The 7,098-nt window shown below is 39.3% G+C and overlaps 1 long non-coding RNA gene across 2 annotated transcripts; it reads right to left on the bottom strand.

Annotated features, from left to right (window-relative positions):
• Window positions 1-204: 204 nt before the first annotated feature.
• LOC109704019 lies at window positions 205-3,278 on the bottom strand. Of its 2 annotated transcripts, none has more exons than XR_002214125.1 (6): window positions 2,547-3,271; window positions 2,403-2,467; window positions 2,259-2,321; window positions 2,084-2,159; window positions 1,143-1,258; window positions 205-405 (listed from the first exon to the last, which is right to left on the bottom strand). It is a non-coding gene; the product is annotated as an uncharacterized LOC109704019 (long non-coding RNA). The 2 variants fall into 2 exon arrangements; XR_002214126.1 differs by lacking the exon at window positions 205-405 and adding an exon at window positions 737-784 and having other exon boundaries at window positions 2,547-3,278.
• Window positions 3,279-7,098: the final 3,820 nt, after the last annotated feature.

Raw genomic sequence — 7,098 nt, 5'->3', positions numbered from 1 at the left:
CCCGCTATCGCCAATTTGGTCGATTCGGGCCCGTACACAGACGCCGAACGGACAGAACCTCCTCTGTCCGCCCAAGGCTCAACAACAACGAGTACATGTATAAAGAAATAAACAATTCCCAGGATAACATTTCAATATACATGGCTTGCACGAGGGCAAGCAACAATCACAAATGATAGTAAGCTAGCTATACTGAAAATTCACTGTAATTTAAAACTTTCAAACTGAACTGCATAACTGAAATATTTAGTTATTACATGCTTTATAATACATTCATTTACAAGTTTCTGTACATCAAAATGTATCACATGAAATCCAAAATGGTAAACTACTATACTCTGGTGTCAACTAGCTAGGCTGCAGGGCTCTTGCCATGGTCCTCGGCCACACCGCTCGTACTGGAACCTGTATGGTTAGTGGTGTGAGAACTACTGAAAGTTCCCAGTGGGTTCGACCGCCGAATTCGCCGACTCACCCACTAGGTCTACTCAGGCATATGTAGGCAAGAAAGTAAACAGATAGTAACCAACTATAATATGTAACTACTACAATGCCTGTACAAGCTGAAAGAATAATATATAAACTGTAAATATGCATGCATGCTTTACTAACTTTACCCAATCTCTTGGTTAACCTTTTGGTTAACAATAACTCACTGACACTATCCCAAATATCGGGGAGACGCAACCTGCACCCGACGGGACTGTCAACTGGGGGAGACGCACCTCCTGGTCCAGTAAAGATGACTACTCCGGAGCTCATCGTTCAAGGAGGAGCGACCTACCTTGAACCAAACGAATGTGAGTATGATCTGATCCTCCTTTAGAGGATTCAACAATAGACAATGTCACAGTTAACTCTAACTAGCTCTTTATGCTAGTTTCACAATGCTTTATCTCGATGCTAACCAAGTCTCTAATTAGAATGTCACCAAGTTTACTATTATTATAGTCCACGCATTCATAGGGTTCTATGTTCACATTCTATTGTTCACATATACTCATGGTTGATAAGTAATTGCATAATCAAATATCATTTACATAATATCAATACCCTATAATGTATGATTACAATGTAAATATGCTCAATGAATTAGCATAGACATAAAAGGTGATTCAAAGATTTCGGACAGCACCACCCACCTGTGGTAACGTCAATCAACTAAAATCAATGTCTCAAGATTCGTCGACAACTAGCTCTCGCGACCCAGTGTAAATAGAACTAGAACGGTCTCTACCGTAATTAGCGCGTCGTCGACCTGTCGGAAAGTCAATTTAGACTTTCGAGCATGTTTAACTTTCATTCAAACAAGTATTAAAGAAATCAAACTTGAGTCATATCTCATATTTTACAAATTAGCCTTTCAACTCCAAGTATCCATGTATATGTATATACTATCCACATATATATATATAGTCTCACTGCTTTTCATGCAGCTACTAGTACTATTCCATTCAAAATCAAAGCCAGGTTACTTCAGATTTTATTTACAATAGTCTACACGTAGACCTATTTACTTGCATGTTTATATCTTGCATAGCTTCGACTATTAATTTCAGCTTCATATACTACTTAAAATTTCAGCATGTTAAAGTCTTAGAAGTTAAACAACTCATAATTAATCCCTCCTTCTAAGCAGGGATTAGCATCAATTTCATTTAGAAATTAGAGCTAATCAAATTCAACTTTGCTCTAATCATTTCTAATCTGAAATTTACCAGGCCTATTACTCAGTAGCTAGTTCCAACTCCAATAGTTAATAGTGTTCAATGCTGAAATTCAGTTTCTTGAATTTCTGCATATGCTTCTCAACTTGGGAGTATTACTCATCCCTACCCAATTCAGGTATGGTACTAGGTACTATGTATATCTGAATTAGAAGATTTTCTATCTTGCTCACAGCTCACTAGAGCTCCTTTTCAGCTGAATTTTTAATTCGGCAGCTCTAACAAGCATTTACTTCAGCTCAACATTAAATTCTGCACTAATGCTGAAATTTCAGCATACACACACCTTAATTAAACCGTTTAGAGGCTTCTTGTATGCAATTACTATAATCCTAGATGAGAAGTTAGCCATTTACCTTAGTTTCAAAATTCCCTATGCTGATTTCCAAGTCAGCACCTTTGCTGATTTCCAATTCAGCAACTTCAATCAACCTGAAATCCAGGTCTGCCCATTTCAGCAGCAAGAAAGCCTTCTAGAAGTCATCTCTAAGGTAAGTAATTCAACTTAATTCAGCTATAGAATTAGCTTACCTTAATTGGAGACTCCTCCAATCTCTTTCAGCATTAACTAACCCAAAGCCCCAAGTCTCAAGTCTGAAATTCAGCAATAAGAAATCCTTTAGAGGCTTCTTTAAAGCACTTACTATGATCTCAGCTGAAAAGTAATTTGCTTACCCCAATTCCAAGCTCTCTCTACTGAACTCCCTGCTCTATAGCATCCATTAAGCCCAAGCTCTTAGCTGCCAGTTGCAAGAAACTCATATAAATGTTCTCTCCAAAGTAACTAACCTATCTAAGAATAAACACTAACCAATTTACCTTACTTAGATGCTGTACCAGTTGTTCAGCAGCAGGAATTCCCTGCTAGGAAGTTCCTCTTAGCTCGGACCAGCAAGAAAATCACTCAATGCATCAGTCTCATCAACCCTTCCTCAGTTCGGATCAACTCCTCCACCTGAACCGCAATCCTCAAGGCTGCCAACCCCAATTTCCTCAAGCTTTCCTTAGCCTAGAGAGAGAGTAAAAGAAAAGAGATGAAGGGAGGAAAGAGAGAAGTTCTCATACGTGTCTCTATACTCCAGCCAGCTGGGGTTAAGTGATAAGGATGAGAAATTGCAGTTTAACCCCTGAAAATTGCAAAAGTGCATTGCAACCTTCAGATTTACATTTCAGTCCCTGAAGCTTACAATTCAGTCCCTGTGCTAAACAACTAGCTGCAACAGCACTTTGAAGCTTATTTTGCCCATCCAACTCACTTCAAGTCCACTCAAGCACTTCCAAATTACACTAATATACCTCTACAAGTTGTCAAATTAATTTGGAAGCAATTAATTTCCAATTTGGCATCAATTTGACCATTTTTGCCCAAATTGACCTAAATTTCAGCATTAGAGTAACTTCGACAATTGGAGTTATTTTGCCACTTCGATTCCAATCATATCTCTTCTCACACTTCCAAAATGTGCCAAGGACTGATCTCATGCTACTAATTAAGTTTAGAAATACTTAATTTTCCACTTTAGCATTATTGTGACCACTTTGATCGCAATTAGCTTCTAATCAAATTTCAGCCTATTACATTCCACACCTTTTCTTACGGTCAATGTGCGATCCGAAACCTCGCGGAATTTCTTGAGATCAGCCGTCTGTTGAATCAACAGGTTCTCCAACCGTTTGATTCCCTCATCTTGTCGGCGCAAAGCCTCGGCTTGAAGTAGCGTCACATTCGCTTGTCGCTCCACCACTCCAACTAGAGTAGCCAGCTGCTCTTTTAATTCCCGAACCTCGCTAAATTTAGAAAGTGCACGTCTTTCTAGGTCGGATGTCTCAGTCGCCGTGGGGTGCATCTTTGACATTGCAAGCTGCAACAAACAAAATAGGCATGGGTTAAAACAACCCATGCTATCGTAGCCCCACTCATAATTATAAGATCCCAATCATGCGAAAGTAATGAAATGACCACCCACTATTCCCCCAATATCACGTTGTCGGCCGCCAACGCGATCTTAGAAGGACATAGAGGTTATTCATTTCAATCGAACTGCAACAATTTTGGAGTTATAAGTATGACCCAATCATAATACTTGTCGCTCAGCCATAATCGCAAAAAGACCCCGTCTCTCACACGCCTGCTAATTCCTGATCGTTAACTGCCTAAGGTTACTAGGTCCACCAAGACTCACCCTAGTCGATACCCTATAATCTCTGTCACGCCCGATACCACGGAAGCATATCCGTCGGCGTGCACAGCCCCGTGTATCACCTCCAACCAAGCATACACCAGGCGTCCTACAATCAAAATAATAAGCATAGCAATTCTAAATAGGATAATCAGAAGCAAGAACTTAAAAGTTTAAACTTACGACATCAAAACGCTAATAATAAATAAAACAAAGTACAATTACAAAAACTGTAAAATACACTCTGTACTAAACCTACATAAACTGATGGAGTGCGTCTAGTACACATCCAAAGGCTCCTAGCTAGTCGCAACTGCCCAGTCGCCCAAGCAACCTACAGGCCTTCCCGCTGGAAGGCTCTTGTAAAAAAAACAACAACAAAGAGGCGTGAGCACTATAAACAATAGTCAACCCAGTGGTATGCTGCCCGAGAGTGGCGAAGCTACAGCACTCAGTCAACTGTGGCATGTAGTTAGGTAGGCAATAAATAAGCGAGTAAATACAGTTAAGCAATAAGCAAGTAAATGCATAGGTATAAAAGTAACTACTCATGCTTTGCTCAATAATCAAATAAATATTCGATAGATCTGCAGGTATCAGTTGTTGTCCTATAATTCTATCATCATATTGAATTGACATATTTAACGATACTATAAAAACAGAACTGGGCATGTAATAATTCATGATTACCGCGAAATTAACAGATAGAATCATGTATACTCATCTACATTTCAATTGAAAGAAACATAATGTCATCTATGTTGCTAACCTCACTCATGAGGTCACTTCTAAGTATTTGTCAACTTAAGATATCAAACTTTCTAATGATGTTTCAGCAATAAGTTCACCTTGACCAAAATATAAAGTAGCTTCACTATTCCAGCTAAGGTAAAGCTACTATCATAACAACTTTACCAACACGACTTATCAAGTAAGTTCAAAGCCGCGCCAATGCTAATGCCCCCGTGGTAGTGTACACTCCCCGGCATTCATACTTCGGCGCTCACTCCGTACTGAGTTAGCAAATGTCACTAGGCTACTACGGGATGCGTGCTGGGCGGACCTACCCCAACGTAAACCGTAGTCCCAAGTACAAATACCACAAAACATCATGGTCTCTGAGCATGAATCTCAAGGCCACTCCGGAGTGCGGGCTAGGGGCCGCGACCCCCGGGCAAGCGTGTACGAAAGAGCGTAATGGCATGCAAGCGTCATCGTCATGGCAACAAATATCAACTACATCATGTCTCAAACATGAATCTCAACGACCAAGTCGATACTGTAGTGCCCAATCATAAGTCACTATCAACACTTGTTACAATGATTCTAACAATAGGCTAGTTTAACTTGACAAGTTTAACTTACATCATACTAGTGACTTCTATCAGCTATACTGGTCATCACTCAATCTCTACTAACTCCTCACATAAGGAAAGTGCTTACATATGTCATATTCCAAAGACTCTGGCAGCAATAATCCTTAGATCTCAACTATAAACCTCTACTTGATCATCAGTATGTCATCGATATCCAAATCTATTATTTGCACTAGATTATATATCAATGAATATTATTCAAAGTTTATGCCATCATAACTGAAATTCTCAGTAACATTATAGACATAATATAATATGAACGCATCATATGATGAAGTAGAACCACTACATAGAATAATCCCACAAGTGAGATAACGTCACAATAATCTTCATATGATCTCTATCATTCATATACATTAAAATGCATATGCAAACAAATCCTTCTCAGAGTTTAGCCATTATACTCGCTATATTAACAACCTAGCCCTCACTCTTAAGTAGCCATCAACTCTCTTTGTCGTTCAACCAAGTAACTGGTACATTCGGATCTTAGCCATTATACTTCGCACTTGAATGACATCAAGTAAAAATTGCTTATTACAGCACTAATACAGCAGCATATATACTGCCGAACAAAGTGCTAATCGTAACGAGAACCAATCATAATCTTCACCCTTAACTGTTATAAAATCATCATATTCCATATTGATCTACTCATATGTATGTCCTCAATGCCATTGAACTATATCATATATTCCACATGAAATGTACAAACTCAACTCAGTGTCAAAAAGAGACATAGAGGAATTCAACCATTTCGTGAAGGTCAGACCACGATAACGACGCTTTTGTCGAGTTCACATAGCAAGGCGATCACGGGTATTCCAGCTTCTTCAGATGACAACTTCACTTCCATAAGCTCCCAATGCTCATCTAAAACCAACTCAAAATGTGTCCTGAAATGCATCACAATTGGGTCTTAAAGCGCGCCTGCGAATTACAATAAAAACCGTATAAAATTACGACTACCAAAGTTCTCAATTTCGGCAATTCCTCAAACTACACTTGTGGATAATTCCCTGTTCGCTGTTCAGTTTAATACCTCAAGTTTACCTCTAAAGGCTCTGATGTCAACCAAATGATGATCAAAGGTCGTCTTGCGCTCCTGCTGCGAAAACACCAAAACCGCATCAAATAAACTTATAATACAATACTACTAGTCGCATCGCTTTGAAATAGGTTTTAACGAAATCCAGCTTACCTCAGTTAAACACCTTCTAACCAGTCCCCAAGGTCCAGCAAATAAACTACAATTTACTTGGAAACCTGGCTGCAAAGATCATTCAAACAGTCTCAATTTTCCAAAAATTCGACTTTCATATACTGAATATGAGTCATACTCACTAGTTATCTTATTCAAGTTTAAGAGAACTTTTCCTCTGAACGAAAGGCATATACAATCACCAGCCAACACTTTTTCTACTGCTGAATTATCTTTTTAATTCAGCTTAGGAGCAAAAGAATCAAAACAATTCAAATTCGATACTAAACTTAAACTAGAGAGATTTAAGCCATATACCGTTCCGACAGCTGAAATGTCAGCTTCTCTAATAATATACTCACGACCAAAACTTCAGTGAAACACACACTCCCCACACCGTTCCACAGAGCTTCGCTTCAAGTCCCAGGTCAAGAAAACATCAAGTCAGAACGCGAAATCGCTAGCGAATTCGGCGACTTCTCGTAAGAGAGAAAAACCCTAGAGTAGGAAAAGGGGAAGAGTGGGACACGCTTTTTTCAGAACTCCCAGCCAATGTTGATCTGAACATCAGGGGTCGAGCAGGGAGCTTGTAGCATAAGCTTAGTAGCTGAAAT

The sequence above is a fragment of the Ananas comosus genome, unplaced genomic scaffold (genome assembly GCF_001540865.1).
Source record: "Ananas comosus cultivar F153 unplaced genomic scaffold, ASM154086v1, whole genome shotgun sequence".
NCBI lineage: Eukaryota > Viridiplantae > Streptophyta > Magnoliopsida > Poales > Bromeliaceae > Ananas > Ananas comosus.
Note: the sequence above shows the minus strand (reverse complement) of the source record. Positions and strands in the feature narration are given on the sequence as shown.